Here is a 22782-nt window from a genome sequence, read left to right as displayed (position 1 = left end):
AATATTCTTGCCTGGAGAACCCCATGGGCAGAGAAGCCTGACAGGATACTGCCCATGGGGTTGCAAAGAGTTGGATACGACTGAGTGAATAACACTATGAATTTTTTACCATCATGTTTTCTTGATTATTAATAGATATGCCAAATGTTATAAACTCACAACAAAAAATAATTTTAAGTGATTAAATATATTTAACTCAAATAAATGTTATTTGAAGTGAAAGTCACTCCATCATGTCCAACTCTTTGCCACCCCATGGTATCTACAGTCCATGGAATTCTCTGGGCCAGAATACTGGAGTAGGTAAGCTTTCCCTTCTTCAGTGCATCTTCCCAACCCAGGGATCAAACCAGGTCTCACACATTGCAGGTGGACTGTTTACCAGCTGAATCACAAGAGAATGTTATTTAAATGCCCACAAATCACACTGTTAACAAGAATAAATCATAGTTCGATAAATTAAAACTTTATTCCTTAAGTAGTTTTTAATGTTTTCTTTGTATTTGTGTTATGATGAGTCATTTTCAGTCACAAATTTCCCTCTACTACTCTCTAAAAATCTTGACTTCGAGAGGTATTTGGTTGGATAAGTCTTGAAATTCATTAAAAATGAGTAACTATAGCAACCACGGTGTCACATCCCACTCACTTCTGCAAAAGAAATAACAAAATGTGTCACATTAAAGTAAAAGAAAAACCAGTCATTATCCCCATTGTGTCAAATTTTGAGCTATTTTGTAAAGTGGAATGATCAATACAGATTCTCTTGAAACCATTATTCCATTTTCTTTTAAATCAGATTTGTTTTATTTTTCCTTTTTTTCCCCCTTTGTTGCCAACTATTTTTGGAAATATTCTATACCTTTTTGGTTCTATTGCTTTCTGGGACACTGAACCCTAAAGCACACCCATACCCTTATTATTATGATCTTAGGCTAACATGTCTCCTGAACCACCCTGTAATTATCTCTTTTGCTTACCTAATAAAAAATATCTCTAATGTTCTAAGAGAGGGTAGTTTTAAAAGTTGGGAGTATGAAACAGCAACCCACACAAGTATTCTTGCCTGAAAAATCTTATGGGCTGAGAAGCCTGGTGGGCTACAGCCCATGGGGTCACAAAGAGTCAGACATGACTGAGCAAGTGAGTACACACAGCACATAAAGTTTAAGCCTCTGGTCTAATTCCATTTCTCATCATTTCAAACAAAGCACCCAGACAGTAAGTAGATGTATTGCTATCTTTTTAAAAATTCAAATGATATTTTTCCATCTTATTAAAGGACTTAGAATTTCAGTCTTGTCAAAGACTACAATAGTTTACTATAGCTGAAGGCTTATATTTCAATAATACTCATAAATTCTTAAGAAATTTTTCCAATTTTTTCCAATTTTTCACGCCCCTTTTACATATGTGCTCATTAAATACAACCAAAGGTATTCCCCTGGATGTCTAAGTCCATCATGTGATGAAACATTAGAAAAGGTACTTTACTTGTGTATATGGTTCCATTATGCCAATAATTCCAGATTTCCTAAAGTGGGACATCCATTCTCTAATACAATATTAGTCTATGCCCTGATCAGCAATCCTAAAGAAGTTGAAGTTAAACAGTTCTATGAAGACCTATAAGACCTTCTAGAACGAACCCCCCAAAAAGATGTACTCTTCATTATATGGGACTGGAATGCAAAAGTAGAAAGTCAAGAGCTACCTGGAGTAACAGGAAAATTTGACCTTGGAGTACAAAATGAAGCAGGTCAAAGGCTAACAGAGTTTTGCCAAGAGAACACATTAGCAAACACCCTCTTCCAACAACACAAGAAAAGATTCTACACATGGACATCACCAGATGACAATACCAAAATCAAATTGATTATATTCTTTGCAGTCAAAGATGGAGAAGCTCTATACAGTCAGCAAAAACAAGACTGGGAGCTGACTGTGGCTCAAATCATGAATGCTTTATTGCAAAATTCAGACTTAAATTGAGGAAAGTAGAGAAAATCACTGTACTATTCAGGTATGACCTAAATCAAATCCCTTACAATTATAGAGTGAAAGTGACAAATAGATTCAAGGGATTCGATCTGATAGACAGAGTACCTAAGAACTAGGGATGGAGGTTTGTGACAGTGTACAGGAGGCAAAAGAAGTTAAATTCAAGACCAACACCAAGAAAAAGAAGTGAAAAATGGTTGTCTGAGGAAGCCTTACAAATAGCTGAGAAAAGAAGACAAGCTAAAAGCAAAAGAGAAAAGAAAAGATACACCCATTTGAATGCAGAGTTCCAAAAAATAACAAGGAGAGATAAGAAAGCCTTCCTTTGTGATCAATGCAAAGAAACAGAGAAAAACAATAGAATGGTAAAGACTAGAGCTCTCTTCAAGAAGATTAGAGATACCAAGGGAACATTTCATGCAAAGATGGGCTCAATAAAGGACAGAAATGATATGGACCTAACAGAAGCAGAAGATAATAAGAAGAGGTGGAAAGAATACACGGAAGAACTACATAAAAAAAAATCTTCATGACCCAGATATTCACGACTGTATGATCACTCACCTAGAGCCAGACATCCTGGAATGTGAAGTCAAGTGGGCGATAGAAAGCATCATTACGAACAAAGCTAGTGGAGGTGATGGAATTCCAGTTGAGCTATTTCAAATCCTAAAAGAGGATGCTGTGAAAGTGCTGCACTCAATATGCCAGCAAATTTGGAAAACTCAGCAGTGGCCACAGGACTGAAAAAGGTCAGTTTTCATTCCAATTCCAAAGAAAGGCAATGCCAAAGAATGTTCAAAACTACCACACAATTGCACTCATCTCACACGCTAGCAAATAATGCTCAAAATTCTGCAAGCCAGGCTTCAACAATACATGAGTCGTGAACTTCCAGATATTCAAGCTGGATTTAGAAAAGGCAGAGGAACCAGAGATCAAGTTGCCAACATTCGTTGGACCACTGAAACAGCAAAAGAGTTCCAGAAGAACATCTACTTTTGCTTCATTGACTATGCCAAAGCCTTTGACTGTGTGGACCACAACAAACTGTAGGAAACTGTTCAAGAGACAGAATACCATACCACCTGACCTGTCTCCTGAGAAATATGTATGCAGGTCAAGAAGCAACAGTTAGAATGAGACATTGAACAACAGTCTAGTTCCAAATCGGGAAAGGAGTATGTCAAGGCTGTATGTTGTCACCCAGTTTATTTAACTTCTATGCAGAGTACATCATGCAAAAGAGCTGGATGAAGCACAGGCTGGAATCAAGATTTCTGGGAGAATTATCAATAACCTCAGATACACAAAAGATACCACCCTTATGGCAGAAAGTGAAAAAGAAGTAAAGAGCCTTTTGATGAAAGTGAAACAGGAGAGTGAAAAATTTGGCTTAAGATGATGGCACCCGGTCCCATCACTTCATAGTAAATAGATGGGGAAACAATGGAAGCAGTGAAAAACTTTATTTGGGGGATCCAAAATCGCTGCAGATGATGACTGCAGCCATGAAATTAAAAGAAGCTTGCTCCTTGGAAGAAAAGTTATGACCAACCTAGACAGCATATTAAAAAGCAGAGACATTACTCTACCAACAAATGTCCGTCTAGTCAAAGCTATGGTTTTTCCAGTGTCATGTATGGATGTGAGAGTTGGACTATAAAGAAAGCTGAGCACCAAAGAATTGATGCTTTTGAGCTGTATTGGAGAAGACTCTTGAGAGTCTCTTGGACTGCAAGGAGATCAAACCAGTCAATCCTAAAAGAAATCAGTCCTGGGTGTTCATTGGAAGGAGTAATGTTGAAGGGGAAACTCCAATACTTTGGCCACCTGATGCGAAGACTTGACTCTTTGGAAAAGTCCCTGATGCTGGGAAAGATTGAAGGCAGGAGGAGAAGGGGACGATAGAGGCTGAGATGGTCGGATGGCATCACCAACACGATGGACATGAGTTTGAGCAGGCTCTGTGTGTTGGTAATGGACAGGGAAGCCTGGTGTGCTGAAGTCCATGGGGTTGTGAAGAGTTGGACATGACTGAGAGACTGGACTGAACTGTATAAGGACTCCCAACTGAGGTTCAGGGTTTGTGTAGCACTGTAGCATTTACTCTTGAAAAAGAAAAATCCATGTATAATTGTGCCCCCCACCTTAGTTCAAAATAGTGTTGTTCAAGGGCAAGTGTAAATGTATCTATTAAGTCCTCCATCATACACTCATATCATGCTCAAGCCCATCTATGCTGAAGTCCACACTGGTGTGGAGAGTAATTTTTATCATTTAGTAGGCCATTGTACATAATTTATAAATTTTTAGTTATGAAACTACTGGTGATATTAAATTAAGAATCAGAAATTGACACGTCCTAATACATGAAGATCATCATGTTCTATTTCACTGACTCGTAGAGACTGTGCAGGTGTGCTCTTATCCAGGACACCATTTGCCTACAGGCTGAGATCAAAATCTCTTTGGAAAAACTTTTATTCTTCTTTAATTGTGTTTTACCCTGGAGGGCACTGCACTCTTGTACCTGATATACTACCATTACATAGTCAGTCTGTGGGTTAAGGGTTTTCATCTTCAGAAGTTCTCCATCAAAATGTAAATTTCCCTCAAAGGGCTATGAAAGTACTAAGAGGCTATTTATTAAGAATCCTAGGGAAGCTGGAACTCTCAGCTCAGGATTCTATTACCTTCTAAGAGTATTTTGATGCTGATTTGAAACTGGAGGCAAGCAAAGAATGACAGTGTTCTCTAGGGCCAGGGCAAAGAGGAAAGGAATAGGACCTGGAGCAAAACAGAGATGCAGATCTGAGAGCTGATAATTGCATTCTGAATTAAATAACATTAATGAGTCACCTGTCAGCTGAAAATATTCTTCTCATTCATGGTTGGAGAGAAGTGCAGTTTGGTGGAATAATAGAGGGCTTGAATTCAAAGGACCTGAACTTAAAGCACTCACTTTAAGAGCAGTGCAATTTAATGTGGAGCCAAGTCTTGAATATTCACCAGTGATGTGACTTTAGGCAAAACTACTTCTTAGTGAAATCTAGCAGGACCCTGTGAGGCCTTCCCAAGCACAAGTTCCTCTGCAGCCCCAGCTTCTTACTTGGCCTTATCCAAGCTTTAAAGAGAAGATTCAAAAAATTACTAATTATAGAAGTGAGGGAATGCAGAAACAAAGGAAAACACAATCAAACAAGAAATGATAGCTTAAACAACAGTTCATCCATAAAGCAGTCACAGGACCCCTGGTTCCTTCTGAAGGGATTTAGATAGCAATCTGATACATATCTTCGAGTTCTTCAGATATTAAGATCCACCTCTGACCCCAAAATGTAGAGGATAGAAACTATATGCTTACCACAAGCATTTAGACCCTAGACTGGTTGAAACCAGGTTAAGATTAAGATCTCTGAAAACATCACCCTGTTATCTCATTAGAGTCCATCAGAAAAAGTGTCCACAAGCTCATCACACAGCATCCAGACCTTACCCTGAAAGCCACTGGGAGAAGGGTTTTGAGCTTGTTCTTGTTTGCCACCCTACAAAAAATGCTGTACTGTCCTTCACCATAACCCAGTATCAGCAGATTGGCTTTGCTGCACATTGGGGAAGCAGACCCAAGTTCAGCTGGATATTAGTCCTTCTGCGGTAAGGTATAGGAGACAATAAGGTTATCTCAAGGACTGAATCAAATGAAGTATGTAGCTGACATTGGAAAAAAATGTTACTACTACAATTTCTATTACACCTAATATTAGTATTGTCTAATGTATATAGGCTTCCCTTGTAGCTCAGTCGGTAAAGAACCTGCCTGCAGTGCAGGAGACCCAGGATCGATCCCTGGGTTGGGAAGATTCCCTAGAGAAGGAAAAGGCAACCCACTCCAGTATCCTTGCCTAAAAAATCTCATGGACAGAGGAGCCTGGTGGATTGCAGTCCTTGGGGTCGCAAAGAGTCGGTCATGACTGAGCGACTAACACTAAAACTAATACATATGGAATTTGTACTACATGCTAGGCACTATTCTAAGCATTTTAATTTATTCATTTAATCTTCCCTCTCCTCCAACACAATGAGGTAGGGCCTTCCAAATCCTTATTTATCATTTTAAAAAGGAAACAGAGATACTGACCACCTTGGTGAATATTTTACACTTGCTGAGTTGTAGTGTCAGGATTTGAACCCAGGCAATTCAACTCCAGATCTCAGATGGACACTCATATGCTGTATTGCTGGCCATGTTTTATCTTAATTGTTATGTTGTTAATGTTATAATGCATATGAGTAAGAGAGAGTGTGTGTGTGTATGTGTGTGTGAGCGCACACATGCGTGTGTGTGTGCTTTCAGTATTGTCTGACTCTTTGCAACCCCATGGACTATAGCCTGCCAGGCTCCTCTGTCCATGGAATTTTCCAGGCTAGAATACTGATGTGGATTGCCATTTCCTTCTCCAGGGGATCTTCCTGACCCAGGGATTGAACTGGTGTCTCTTGTGGGCTCCTTTGTTGACAGGTGGATCCTTCACAATGAGCCACTTGGGAAGACCATTAGTGTTACTACTAAAGGCTATATTCTTGATGAATTTAAGGCTATTTTAAAAATACTTCAATGCCTCAGTTTTCTCATAACCATGCTAAGGATTGTGGTAACAATCTGCATCATGGGTTTATTGCAAGGCTTTAATAAAATATTGTGTTTATGCTAAGACGATACTTCCTTTTTATAGCAAGCATCATTTTATTAATTTTTACTAAGGTACAGTTGATTTACAACATTATATAATTTATAGGTGTACAACATAGTGATTCACAAATTTTAGAGATTATATCCAATTCATAAGTATTATAAAAATACTAGTTATATTTCCTGTGTTATATAATTTATTTTTATAGGTAATTTCATTTTATTGTACAGGAGGCAGTGACCAAAATCATCCCTAAGAAAAATTCAAGAAGGCAAAGTGGTTGGCAGAGGAGGGTTTACAAATAGCCGATGAAAGAAGAGAAATGAAAGGCAAGACAGAGAGAGAGATATATGCCCAACTGAATTCAGAGTTCCAGAATATAGGAAGGAGCGATAAGAAGGCCTTCTTAAGTGAACAATGCAAAGAATTAGAGGAAAACAACAGAATGGGGAAGACTGAAGATCTCCTCAAGAAAATGGAGATATCAAGAGAACAGTTCATGCAAAGATGGGCACAATAAAGGACATGAAAGCAGTATGGACCTAACAGAAACGAAGAGATTAAGAAGAGGTGGCAAGAATACACAGAAGAACTAGAAAGATCTTAATTATCTGGATAAACACAATGGTGTGGTCACTCACATAGAGCCAGACATCCTGCAGTGCGAAGTCAAGTGGGCCTTGGGAAGTATCACTACAAACAAAGCTAGTGGAGGTGATGGAATTCCAGCTGAGCTATTTCAAATTCTAAATGATAAAGCCGATAAAGTGCTGCACTCAATATGTCAGCAAATTTGGAAAACTCAGGACTGAAAAAGGTGGCCACAGGACTGGAATAGGTCCATTTTCATTCCATTTCCAAAGAAGGGCAATGTCAAAAAATGTTCAAACTACTGTACAATTGAGCTCATTTTACATACTAGCAAGTTTATTCTCAAAATCCTTCAAGCTAGGCTTTAGAAGTACATGAATCAAGAAATTCCAGGTATACAGCTGGGTTTAGAAAAGGCAGAGGAACCAGAGATCAAGTTGCCAACATTTGTTGGATCGTAGAAAAAGCAGGAGAATTCCAGAAAAACATCTACTTCTGCTTCACTGACTACATAAAGCCTTTGACTATGTGGATCTCAACAAACTGGAAAATTCTTGAAAGAGATGGGAATCCAGACCACATTACCTGCCTCCTAAGAAGTTTGTATGCAGGTCAAGAAAAAACATGAACTAGACATGGAAAAATGGACTGGTTCAAAATTGGGAAAGGTGTATGACAAGGCTGTATATTGTTACCCTACTTATTTAAGTACTATACAAATTTAGTAGTTTGTATATATATACATATATATACAAACAAGTATATATACAAGTATATATAGTTTGTATACTATATAAACTATTATAAGTACCAGGCCTCCCTAGTGGCTCAGCTGGTAAAGAATCTGTCTGCAATGCAGGAGACACAAGTTCGAACCCTGGGTTGGGAAGATCCCCTGGAGAAGAAAATGGCAACTCACTCCAGTATTCTTGCTTGGAGAATTCCATGGACAGAAGAGCCAGGTAAGCTACAGTCCATGGAATCAAAAAGAGTGGGACAGGACTGCAACTTTCACTTTTACTTTTCATACAAAGTGCATCATGCAAAATGCCAGGCTGGATGAATCACAAGCAGGAATCAAGATGGCTGGGAGAAATATTGACAACTTCATATATGCAGATGATACCACTCTTATGGGAGAAAGTGAAGAGGAACTAAAGAGCCTCTTGATGAGGATGGAAAAAGAGTGAAAAGGCTGACTTGAAACTCACCATTCAAAAACCTAATATCAAAATTAAGAAAAATGAAACAAATTGAAAAAAAAAAAAAAAACAACTAAGATCATGGCATCCAGTCTCATCACTTCACGGAAAATAGAAGAGATAAAGTGGAAGCAGCAACAGATTTTATTTTCTTGGGCTGCACAATCTCTGTGGACAATGACTAAGGCAGGAAATTAAAAGACACTTGGCTCCTTGAAAGGAAAGCTATAACAAACCTGCACAGCAGATTAAAAAGCAGAGACATCACATGGCAAACAAAGGTCCATATAGTTAAAGCTATGATTTTTCCAGCAGTCATGTATAGATGTGAGAATTAGACCATAAAGACGGCTGAACACCAAAAAATTAATGTTTTCAAACTGTGATGCTGGAGAAGACTCTTGAGATTCTCTTGGATTGCAAGGAGATCGTATTAGTTAATCCTAAAGGAAATGAACCTTGAATATCCATTGGAAGGACTGATGTTGAAGGTCCAACACTTTGGCCACCTGCTGCAAAGGGTTGACTCATGGGAAAAGACTTTGATGATAGGAAAACCTGAAGGCAAAAGGAGAAAGGGGCAGCAGAGGATGAGATGGTTAGAGAGCATCAATGACTCGATGGACATGAATTTAAGCAAACTTTGGGAGATAGTGAAGGACAGAGGAGATTGGCACAGTGCAGTTCATGGGGTCACAGAGAGGCAGAAACAACTTACCCTAACTCTATCTTGTCCCTAATCACCCTCTCCCCAATAGTACCATTGGTTTATTCTCTTTATATGTGAAGACAATACTTCTCAAAGTTTAATGTGCACACCAATCACATGTGAAAGTAGCTCAGTCATGTCCAACTCTTTGCAAACCCATGGAGTATAGGCTGCCAGGCTCCTCTGTACATGGACTTCTCCAGGCAAGAATACTAGAGTGGGTAGCCTATCCCTTCTCCAGAGGATCTTCCTGACAAAGGAATTGAACTGGGGTCTCCTGCATTGTAGGTGGATTCTTTACCAGCTGAGCTACCAGAGAAGCCCCCAATCACCTGAGATCTTCTTAAAAAGCAGTTTTTAATTCAGTAGGTCTGGAGTAAGAAATTAGAAATGTAGTTTGTTAGGTAAGTTCTAGGTGATGTTGATGTTGCTGGTCCAGGGACCATACATTGAGTGGAGAGGTCCAGTGAAGCTCTTGGAGATTTATTCTGATTGCCCCTTGGCTCTATGTTATGTGACAAGTTCCCTCTATCTTGGCAAGTGGGGATTGATAAACATCATTAGTGTATTACAACAGAGTTCTACACAGCTTGGGCCATTCAACTACCCAATGACATTTCATACACTACTAAAACAAAAAGAATGGAATTTTGAGATGCTCTGCAAACAGTTTTAACTTCCTATCTGCCTTGAGAAATTGAGTATGACACCTCATTGTCACTTTCCTGTGAAAGAATAAAGGAGATATCATGAAGTACCTCCCAAATGAGAAAAATCATAATTGAATATTATCACTACCAGTAAGGACACAAGAAATGAAATGTTGCCACCTTGACCTTTTTCAAATGTTAACCAGGTGTCAAAGAAAAAAAAGATTCTACCTATAAATGAATCTTCTTGTTCCATCAGTTTCCTCTTGCCCCTAAAAGAAAGGATGAAGAACAGCTTTTCACTGTTCTTTTGAAACAAAAGCAATACCATCCTAGAAGAGAGAGGAGAGTAAGATATAAGCATCTGAATGCAGAGTTCCAAAGAATAGCAAGGAGAGATAAGAAAGCCTTCCTCAGTGATCAATGCAAAGAAATAGAGGAAAAGAACAGAATGGGAAAGACTAGAGATCTCTTCAAGAAAATTAGAGATATCAAGGGAACATTTCATGCAAAGATGGGCTCGATAAAGGACAGATATGGTATGGACCTAACAGAAGCAGAAGAGATTAAGAAGAGGTGGCAAGAATACACAGAAGAACTGTACAAAAAAGTATCTTCACGACCAAGATAATCACAATGGTGTGATCACTCATCTAGAGCCAGACATCCTGGAATGTAAAGTCAAGTGGGCCTTAGAAAGCATCATTACGAACAAAGCGAGTGGAGGTGATGGAATTCCAGTGGAGCTATTTCAAATCTTGAAAGATGATGCTGTGAAAATGCTGCACTCTATATGCCAGCAAATTTGGAAAACTCAGCAGTGGCCACAGGACTGGAAAAGGTCAGTTTTCATTCCAATTCCAAAGAAAGGCAATGCAAAAGAATGCTCAAACTACCGCACAATTGCACTCATCTCACATGCTAGCAAAGTAATGCTCAAAATTCTCCAAGTCAGGCTTCACCAATACGTGAACCATGAAATTCCAGATGTTCAAGCTGGTTTTAGAAAAGGCAGAGGAACCAGAGATCAAATTGCCAACATCCGCTGGATCATGGAAAAAGCAAGAGAGATCCAGAAAAATATCTATTTCTCCTTTATGGACTATGCCAAAGCCTTTGACTGTGTGGATCACAATAAACTGTGGAAAATTCTGAAAGAGATGGGAATACCAGACCACCTGACCTGCCTCTTGAGAAATCTGTATGCAGGTCAGGAAGCAGCAGTTAGAACTGGACATGGAACAACAGACTGGTTCCAAATAGGAAAAGGAGTACATCAAGGCTGTATATTGTCACTCTGCTTATTTAACTTATATGCAGAGTACATCATGAGAAACGCTGTACTGGATGAAGCACAAGCTGGAATCAAGATTGCTGGGAGAAATATCAATAACCTCAAATATGCAGATGACACCACCCTTATGGCAGAAAGTGAAGAGGAGCTAAAAAGCCTCTTGATGAAAGTGAAAGAGGAGAGTGAAAAAGTTGGCTTAAAGCTCAACATTCAGAAAACGAAGATCATGGCATCTGGTCCCATCACTTCATGGGAAATAGACGAGGAAACAGTGGAAACAGTGTCAGACTTTATTTCGGGGGGCACCAAAATCACTGCAGATGGTGACTGCAGCCATGAAATTAAAAGATGCTTACTCCTTGGAAGAAAGGTTATGACCAACCTAGATAGCATATTCAGAAGCAGAGACATTACTTTGCCAACAAAGGTCCATCTAGTCAAGGCTATGGTTTTTCCTGTGATCATGTATAGATGTGAGAGTTGGACTTTAAAGAAAGCTGAGCACTGAAGGGTTGATGCTTTTGAACTGTGGTGTTGCAGAAGACTCTTGAGTGTCCTTTGGACTGCAAGGAGATCCAACCAGTCCATTCTGAAGGAGATCAGCCCTGAGTGTTCTTTGGAAAGAATGATGCTAAAGTTGAAACTCCAGTACTTTGGCCACCTCATGTGAAGAGTTGACTCATTGGAAAAAACTCTGATGCTGGGAAGGATTGGGGGCAGGAGGAGAAGGGGACGACAGAGCATGAGATGGCTGGATGGCATCACGGACTTAATGGACATGAGTCTGAGTGAACTCCGGGAATTGGTGGTGGACAGGGAGGCCTGGCGTGCTGCGATTAATGGGGTCGCAGAAACAGACACGACTGAGTGACTGAACTGAAATGAACTGAGGGAGAAGATAAGTATCTTGGCCCCTCAAAACACACTTTTTACTGCTGCATGTCCCTTGGAGCCTTGAGTCTCTCATTTTCTGTCTTACTCAAAACAAATTTTAAAGCAAAGCAAATAAAAGTTTATTTCAGGCTCTCACAGCGAGAGGGGAGTTTTTCTTGAACTTTAGCTAATAATGTTTACAAAATGATTTGTAAAAGTTTTTATGAACCATAAAATACCAAACAAATGTCAGGACAATAATCATGGCTGCTTTGAGATTTCTTCACATTGCAGGAAAGAAATTTAAAAAAAAATCTAAACACAAGCACAGTGTTTAGAGAACTGTTCCCTCCTACCATTTTTTAGAGGCAACAGAAGTTGTTGCAGTGATGAATATGTGACCCTTTTCCTCAGTCCATCCTGGATGGTTATTTTACCAAAGGAATAAAGACTGTGTTTTGTCAGTCACTTTGAAATCTGTGGTCTCTATATTGGCCATCTGATTGCTTCAATTTTCATTTGTTCATTCTTCCCACAAATGTTTGGGAAGGTGTCAAGGAGGAAAAACTCGGTCATGGACATGTGGGAGGGTGTCACGAGAGACCAACTTAATTCACTTCATGATTTTGCCCTCATGCAAATGAATAAAGATGGAATAGATTTGAGAATGCTGCAAATGTTACTAATTTCCAAAAGAGGAGCATGGGATGATAATGGTAAATGTTATATTGTTAAAAGTTAAGCAGAATATAAAAGTTTGACATTATTTAGAGGAGAAAGTACTTTCATGTGATTTATAACTGGCTGGCAAATTAATGCAATATTAAAACAGAAACCTCATAATAATAAATAACATTGCAAAGTGCCTAACTAGATTAATATTCATGCTCAAAGGGGTGATTTTTCAGATAAAAACACATGATGTTAATGTTCAACCCTGACATTTGGAGAATAACTTCCAAATGGTGTGTGAGGCATGTCTTATCTTTAGATGAATGTGTGATTGGGAGGAGGGGCAGAAATGTCTCTCAAGTGTGAAAGTCAGAATCCTTTCCTGGTGTTTTATGCCAATACTCTGAGAATGAAACACTTTTTTTTTTGCAATATATAAATTATAATATATACATATATATAATTTAGAAATAATAAGGATGGACATTGAGGATGGACAAAGACTCAGTCTCTTAAGAACATTAAAAATAAATTTGATATAAACGTCATTCTTATGTTTTGAGATAAATAGATTAGAAACAGGCAGAAGATTTAAGTTTCCTTAAAATAGAGAAATTTTATAATCAAGAATTTTATATTTGGCAAAATATTTGAGATTTCCATACAAACAGTTGAAAATTCCTTTGAAGTGTTTGGTGAATTCAGAACACAGTTATTTAAAAATCCTTATTGTTTTTGTTGCTTATTTATGCATAGTGATCTGAACAAAACCACTCCATTAAAATGGTAACCCAGAAAACCAGGAATAGAGTCCATATTTTTCAAAAGATGTTCCATTAGCCTACAAGATACATTGTGAATGGAACAGCCAAAACTAAGTGAGATACATTGCTGAATTCTTCCCTAGAGATCCAGAGTGGTCACTGCCCCTCCTAAGCTTAGGGAAAGTGCTGAAATGTTTTTTATACTGATGACTAAATTATACGCAAGCTCCCCAGTCTTTATCACTAAGACAACATATATACATATACATTTGAAAAGTACTGTCCAGTTGGCCTCCCAGGTGGTGCTAGTGGTAAAGAACCCACTTGCCAAAGCAGGAGATGTAAGAGACACAGTTTCCATCTGGGTGGGGAAGATACCCTGGAGGAGGGCACGGCAACCTACTCCAGTATTCTTACCTGGAATATCCCATGGACAGAGAAGGCTGGTAGGCTACAGTTCACAAGAATTGCAAAGAGTCGGACAAGACTGAAGCAATTTAGCACACGTGCACACATGCATTCTCAGATTAACAACTAAAAATACAAATTACTCAAAGTTGAATTTCAAAAAGACTTCAGGATAAGTAATATTCGATGCAATCATATTCCATATTCCAGCTGAAGCTTCAGTACTTTGGCCACGTGATGTGAAGAAATGACTCATTGGAAAAGACCCTGATGCTGGAAAAAATTGAAGGCAGGAGGAGAAGGGGATGACAGAGGATGAGATGGCTGGATGGCATCACTGACTCAATGGACATGAGTTTGAGCAAACTCTGGGAGATGGTGAAGGACAGGAATGGCTGGCGTACTGCAGTCCATGGGGTCACAAAGAGTCGGACACAACTGAGCAACTGAACAACTTAAAAGTTTGTTGTTTATCTGAAGTTTGTATTTACTGGGTATTCTGTGTTTTATCTGGCTATTTCAGGTTAGAGATACTATCTAGAGAAAGAGGGGAAGGGAACACTACCATCTATGATCGTAACAGTAGTAGAAAAGGTAACAATTATTTACAAAATGTTCCTCTGTCTTGTGTTCATTATCTCATTTAACTCTTCCCAGCAGTCCTGTGGGCTAGGTACTCTATAGAGGAAGAACCTAGCATAGAGCTGGTACATAATAACCACCAGTCATTGTTTGTTTTTAATTTTAACATGAACATACCTCCTCCTCAAAGAGAAGATAAAGGTTCTCAGACTCCCAAGTTTATTTAGTTTGAAGGAAGGCAGGCTGGGATCTGAATCACTGCTTCTGAAGCCCACATCTTAGACTTTGTTTCACTGTCCTGTGAAAGTGAAGTTGCTCAGTCGTGTCCACTCAGTCCATGGAATTTTCCAGGCAAGAGTACTAGAGTGGGTTGCTGTTTCCTTCTCCAGATGAGATTTTACTCTGAACATTTTAACTGACTAGCTGGCTGTACTTTTGAAGTGGCCATAATTTTTGCTCTGTTAACTCATGTTAACATAACTGTGGTTGGTTGCAACAGGCTATGGTTCAGAAGCAAGAACATGGCACAGGTGTTTAGCATAAGAGCTTAGGGCCATTGGAACTGATGCATTCACAAACATCAATAGGCTTTATAGCAGCAACTGTGAACCTTGAAAGTAGGGTACTGAGGCAATAAATGTCTGCAAAATAAGTAAAATCCAGGTCCTCTGATTCCCAGTAGTATCGAATACATCATCTTCATTTCTCTTTTTCCTTCTTATGTGTTGAATAATCTCATGAATAAATGTCATTTAATAATGTCCACAAATTTTCTCTTACTCAGCATATAAATGTGCATGTGGGCAAAGACTGTCACTTGCCACATCAGTAAACAAAGGCGTTGCAGCCAACAAGCCATCAACCATTGCAGCCGTCCCCAACTCTGCACTATAAGGGGACTCAGGATGGAGAAAAACAGGATACTGGCCCTAGAGGATTAAGGTGCATATGGAAGAAATTATTTTATTTGCATATCCCCATAAATAGAAAAAAACTAAATTCATTTAACCGGAAAAGTCCATTTTTTTTTCCTCTAATTAAGAGTAATCCTCGATGTTCAACTATCTGGTGTTTGTATGTATGTGTTGACAAAATTCCTATATACTCTGGCTCCTCCCTTACCTATTTGGAGTGGTCGCTCAGAGCTTCCCTGGTGGTTCAGTTGGTAAAGAGTCTGTCTGCAATGCGGGAGACCTGCGTTCAATCCCTGGGTTGGGAAGATCCTCTGGAGAAGGAAATGACAATCCACTCCAGTATTCTTGCTTGGAGAATTCCATGGACAGAGGAGCCTGGTGGGCTACAGTCCATGGGGTCACAAAGAGTCCGACACAATTGAGTGACTAACTTTCACTTTCACTTTCCTCAGAGCATTCTAGAGACTGTGTCCCAGGCTTAAGTCATCAGTATGTCAACTTAATAAAACATAATTCTCAACTTTTAGGTTGTACATTTTTTTCAGTTGACACAAAAAGCAATGCTGATGTCTTCTATTACACTTTTCAATTAAATTATCCCTAAAGCTGTGATTAATTTGTTGGCAAATTCAATAACTATGAATTTTTCTTCATTTCCATTCTAGATAGTCCAATTTTAAGAATAATATTACTTTTGGAGAAACATTATTAATTCAATGTCTAGATAATAAGATTTCATAAATAATAACTCAGACACCAGGTTTTAATAACTAATGTCTTATATCATGCACCTGCCACAGCCATCAGATTTATAGAGTAGCAAAAGTAAGTGAAAATAGATTGAAAATCATTCTGATAGCTACAAGTCTCCACCTAGTTTTACCATTTAGCTAATAAAAGAGAAAGAAAAGTAGCCTGACAGTTTAATTAATGACTTGTTAAAATATCAAGGGCAAAGTAGCCAAACTTATGAGACTAACAATTAAGATAAAAGTGAAAATTATCTAAAATTGATTTAAAAATTTTATTTATCACTAATGTAATATTAGACTTTTTTTAGAGCAATAGGTGCTTCAAGTGTCACAAATCATTCTTATAGTATCTCATTGCTGCCAACAACAGATGATTTTGGACAAGACATCAGTGAAATTTGACAGGGAATTTTTTTCCTCTGCTTTTTAAAACACTGTAGATATGCTTTCATGAATCCCCCATGAAACAGTGATAAGCATTTCCTGTCTACTGTAAAAGCAGAGGTGATGGTTGTGGGTCTCAGGGACTTCATTTTTAAAAGATAATTCTATAGACCACAGGAACTTCTAAATGAATATGTTCATGGCATTGTCAGAAAACAAAGAACTGTACATCTTTCTGGGATGCTTTGCTTAAGAATTTTCAACTTGATTTTTAGCATCAGGGCTGATTCTTCATGTATTACAAAACAAGATACACTTGGCTGAGTCCCTTTGCTGTCCACCTGAAACTATTGCAGCATCATTAATCAGCTATACTTCAGTATAAAGATAAAAGTTTTTAAAAAGGACAAAAATAAAGTAGAGGTACTGATTAAAAAAAAAACAGAATATACTCTTAATTTTTAATCTAATTTAATTAAACAAATCTTTTCAAAACTACTATAATATAGGTGCATATTCAAAGTCCACTCTCAAGATGCAAAGGAATGAGCTATACTAATTTTGATTTTGTTCATCTTAGAATCATATAGAAGAGAGGTATTATTTTTGTCAATAATGTTTAATATTTAGACAGATAAAATGTTTTTTCCTGATGGCAGATTCTTCATTTCTTTCATTTGACAAATGTTTACATCCTCTGATGGCTCAGAGATTAAAGCATCTGCCTGCAATGCAGGAGATCTGGGTTCGATCCCTGGGTCAGGAAGATCCCCTGGAGAAGGAAATGGCAACCCACTCCAGTATTCTTGCCTGGAGAACCCCATGGATGGAGGAGCCTGGTGGGTTACAGTCCACCGGGTCGCAAAGAGTCGAACATGACTGAGCGACTTCACTTTCAGACTTTCTTTACATACTGTTTAACTGTGGTATAATGGATAAGACTCTTAGAGTCCTTTGGATTGCAGGGACATCAAACGAGTCAATCCTAAAGGAAACGAGTCCTGAATATTCACTGGAAGGACAGATGCTAAAGCTGAAGCTCCCATACCTTGGCCACCTGATGTGAAGAGCTACTCATTGGAAAGGACCCTGATTCTGGGAAAGATTGAAGTCAGGAGAAGAAGATAACAGAGAATGAGATGGATGGCATCACTGACTTGATGGATAGGAGTTTGAGCAAGCTCTGGGAATTGGTAATGGACAGGGGGTCACAAAGAGTTGGACATGACTGAGCAACTGAACTGAATAAAAATTTATAGTTTTCCATGAAAGATTATTATTGAAAAATATCTGATTATAGAAAAAGTCATCATTGTAAATGTAAAGCAGTTTTCTAAATTTAGGGGGGTGGGAAAGGGTATCGTATCACCCTCTCTAAATTTTGAGGGAAACTCTGAGAAGAAAGTAGAGGTAGGAATCTATGACCTTTCAAAAACTGTTTTATAGGTAATCATGACAAATTGCCAGTGATACAAGAAGTTTTTTTGTGTGTCCTTTTCATCTATTTCTTCCTCAAATTTTCCTGCTCCCAATTTGAGGAGAAAACCATAGTTTAAGATTGGACAATACGAGAGTCTCAGAGTTGAACTGGGGTTTTTGCAAATGTGTATTAGGAGATTCATATCAAACAGAAGACACACAAGGGAAACACGAGACATTCACAAATTCTAAATGACAATGGGAGTTGCCATTACATCCTAACTAAAAGGAAAAATAAAGACTCTCAGAGCCATACTGCCATTGGCTCTCCGCAAATTTAAAATCACAGATATAATTTACCACCATAGGTTTCAATATGATTTATTTCTATTTCATAAAGTGACTCATTATAAAAGCAATAATAAGTTACACTAAATTAAACTTTTATGGAATATAGTCTAAATCTAGAGATTCTACTTGTAGCAAAAAGAAAAGAACTAGAATGACCAGTTATCCTGACGTAAAATTCATTCTCTGATGCAGTGTCACCCTGCTGCTCTTTTGTGGATGAGTGTTTGTTCCTAAAGGAACAGTCCATCCTGAATGCCTTATATGCATTTATTTGGTCCCAGTGGAAACTAAGGGGGTAGCGACAATGACTATTTACAAAGGCTTGCTTTGCTTTACTTCTTAATAACAGGTATGTTCATGCACATGTGCTAAGTTGCTAAGTCATGTCCAGCTCTTTGTCATCCCATAGACTATAGCCAATCAGTCTGCTCTGTCTATGGGTTTCTCCAGGTAAGAATACTGCAGTGGGTTGCTCTGTCCTCCTCAATAACAGATAAGTAAAAGCTCCTAACTCAGAAACCTCTCTTCCCTCTTACTCCTTTGTACTTCTCATTTCCCTTCTTCACCTAAAAATACCGAATAACACTATTTTAGAAAGAATCTCCTTTCTCTAATCGTATAATAAGCACCTATCCAAATTACCAGCCTCTTCCCCTTCTTTCATTAATTTTCTACAAATAGTTGCCTGGGAGAAATTTATACTTATACCGAGAAATTACCCACACAAATTAGAACACACACACACACAACTCTAATCAGTGTTAGAGAGTAAAAATTATACCAAGGCTGAGCACACTCATTTTGGGTGCTAATTGCATTTCAAAGATGAACATTGGAAAAGGGAATGTCATAGTACTGTGTAAATCTATTCAAAACTTTGATGCTGTGGAAATAATAAATGTCAACCTTGGAATTTCATTTTTAATAGGTTGTTTCATTTTAAATATGTTTAATGTGTGCATGCTTAGTTGCTCAGTCGTGTTTGACTCTTTGTGACCCCATGGACTGTAATCTGCCAAGCTCCCATGTCCATGGGATTCTCCAAGTAAGAATACTGGAGTGGGTAGCCATTCCCTTCTCTAGGGGATCTTCCTGACTTAGGAACTGAATCCAGGTCTCCTGCATTGCAGGCAGATTCTTTACAATCTGAGCCACTAGGGAAGCCCACTCTCTGATTTATTAATTATTAAACCACCCTAATTAAGATGAAGTAATAATTCAATTGATCATTTTTATAGGTCAAGGTTTGCTACATATTAAAAACACTGATTTTGAAAATCCTGTATTCCCTTGGTTAATTTACATATACTGTCTTCACTAGTTGCTTTAAGAGACTGAGATGTATCATTTTTGTCTAATATACTGCTTTAAACTTTGTTACAGTTGACAGTGTTGTGGGATTACAGAAATTTTCAAAGGATCCTAGAGAAGAGTAAACCTCAGCTATCAACAAGACCTAAATCCTAGAGATTTTTAATGTTATTAGTTATCAGCAAGACCATGGTGAAATAATTCAGCTATGCTTTACATGAAGCCATCACTTCATATAGCAGAATGTCATGTTTAGACCTGGAAGGATTTATTGCAATGTATAGTAACAAAATGGAAGAAGTTAGGATAGGGTCTAAATGACATGGGTCTTGATGTTAATTTGGGGAATTGTAAAAGCAATAACTTGGACAAGGATTAAAGTCTTTGTTATCAAATAAATTCACTGCCAAACTGAGAGGAATAGCAAAGAAGTGGGATGACAGAAGATATGTTAAAAGAGGTGTGGCGATGACTGCCAATCCAGGTCTACCTTTTCCTGGGTATATTCGTAGTCATCCCAAGCTCCACTTTCCACATGTATAAAGTTATTACTTATCATACATGGTAGTGAAATGGCATTATGAAAATCAACTGGCAGAGTGACAGGATCACAGATTTAATTAGTAATAATATGTATATGCTGAGTACTAAGCTATATGAGAAAGACTAGAGATCTCTTCAAGAAAATTAGAGATACCAAGGGAACATTTCATGCAAAGATGGGCTTGATAAAGGACAGAAATGGTATGGACCTAACAGAAGCAGAAAATATTAAGAAGAGGTTGCAAGAATACACAGAAGAACTGTACAAACAAAGCTAGTAGAGGTGATGGAATTCCAGCTGAGCTATTTCAAATCCTGAAAGATGATGCTGTGAAAATGCTGCACTCAATATGCCAGCAAATTTGGAAAACTCAGCAGTGGCCACAGGACTGGAAAAGGTCAGTTTTCATTCCAATCCCAAAGAAAGGCAATGCAAAAGAATGCTCAAACTACCGCACAATTGAACTCATCTCACATGCTAGTAAAGTAATGCTCAAAATTCTCCAAGCCAGGCTTCACCAATACGTGAACCGTGAACTTCCTGATGTTCAAGCTGGTTTTAGAAAAGGCAGAGGAACCAGAGATCAAATTGCCAACATCCACTGGATCATGGAAAAAGCAAGAGAATTCCAGGAAAACATCTATTTCTGCTTTATGGACTATGCCAAAGCCTTTGACTGTGTGGATCACAGGAAACTGTGGAAAATTCTGAGAGATGGGAATACCAGACCACCTGACCTGCCTCTTGAGAAATCTCTATGCAGGTCAGGAAGCAGCAGTTAGAACTGGACATGGAACAACAGACTGGTTCCAAATAGGAAAAGGAGTCCGTCAAGGCTGTATTTTGTCACCCTGCTTATTCAACTTCTATGCAGATTACATCATGAGAAACGCTGGACTGGAAGAAACACAAGCTGGAATCAAGATTGCCGGGAGAAATATCAATAACTTCAGATATGCAGATGACACCACCCTTATGGCAGAAAGTGAAGAGGAACAAAAAAGCCTCTTGATGAAAGTGAAAGGGGAGAGTGAAAAAGTTGGCTTAAAGCTCAACATTCAGAAAACGAAGATTGTGGCATCTGGTCCCATCACTTCATGGGAAATAGATGGGGAAACAGTGGAAACAGTGTCAGACTTTATTTTGGGGGGCTCCAAAATCACTGCAGATGGTGATTGCAGCCATGAAATTAAAAGACACTTACTCCTTGGAAGAAAAGTTATGACCAACCTAGACAGCATATTCAAAAGCAGAGACATTACTTTGCAGACTAAGGTCCGTCCAGTCAAGGCTATGGTTTTTCCAGTAGTCATGTATGGATGTGAGAGTTGGACTGTGAAGAAGGCTGAGCGCTGAAGAATTGATGCTTTTGAACTGTGGTGTTGGAGAAGACTCTTGAGAGTCCCTTGGACTTCAAGGAGATCCAACCAGCCCATTCTAAAGGAGATCAGCCCTGGGTGTTCTTTGGAAGGACTGATGCTAAAGCTGAAACTCCAGTACTTTGGCCACCTCATGTGAAGAGTTGACTCATTGGAAAAGACTTTGATGCTTGGAGGGATTGGGGGCAGGAGGACAAGGGGATGACAGAGGATGAGATGGCTGGATGGCATCACTGCCTTGATGAATGTGAATCTGAGTGTACTCCAGGAGTTGGTGATGGACAGGGAGGCCTGGCGTGCTGCGATTCATGGGGTCACAAAGAGTAGGGCATGACTGAGCAACTGAACTGAACTGAACTGAAGCAATATTCCTTAGATCCTGTGTGGAAAATATCATTCAATTCATTACAGGGGACAGAAACCCAAAGTCGTTTATATTAATCAAGATTAAATAAAACAAAATGACAGTTAACAGAGATTAATTTAGTTTCCATTGTGTCCCCAAAGGGAACTCTAAAGGCCAGAAGGAATGACTTAGTAACATTTGTGGACAGCACTCATAATGTTTAAACTTCTGTGACCTAAATTTGAATCCCAAGTGTTAAGTGGTTACCACAAAACTGCTGACCTTTCAAGGTGGTGTAAAGTGGTAAGTGCAAAAGTGATCACCCCCTGTACCCTGTTCCTAATAAGATCTCGCTGAGAAGTTAGTGTTCTGGGAGCTGAAAAGACATATATAGAATATTGAGCCTAAAGACAATGACAGATTGATGCAAACCCTTAAAGCTAGGCCATTTGTTAGATGATTGAACAATCTGAAATGAAAAAAAATATACGGTGGGAAAGTGATTAATCTTCACACATCTAACAGATTACCTCATGAAGGAAGGTATTCTTGGTCTATGTTACCCCACAGTATTAATAGTGAAAGTGAAAATCTTAGTTGCTCAGTTGTGTCCAACTGTTTGTGACCCCATGGACTATACCACTGGGCTCCTCTGTCCATGAGATTCTCCAGGTAAGAATACTGGAGTGGGTTGCCATTCTCTTCTCCAGTGGATCTTCTTAACCCGGGGACTGAACCCAATCTTCTGCATTGCAGGCAGATTCTTTACCATCTGAAGCACCAGGGAATAAATGGTCAGTCTTGGAATTTAGAAAGTATCTGATCCTTGGCTGGATGATCATATGACATAGATATCTTCGAAGTAATCAGATATATGATACCCTTTCCTCAGGCCACCTTCCTTGGTGGCTCAGATGGTAAAGAATCTGCCTGCAATGCAGG

The sequence above is a fragment of the Capricornis sumatraensis genome, chromosome 1 (assembly GCF_032405125.1).
Source record: "Capricornis sumatraensis isolate serow.1 chromosome 1, serow.2, whole genome shotgun sequence".
In the NCBI taxonomy this organism is placed as follows: Eukaryota; Metazoa; Chordata; class Mammalia; order Artiodactyla; family Bovidae; genus Capricornis; species Capricornis sumatraensis.
Note: the sequence above shows the minus strand (reverse complement) of the source record.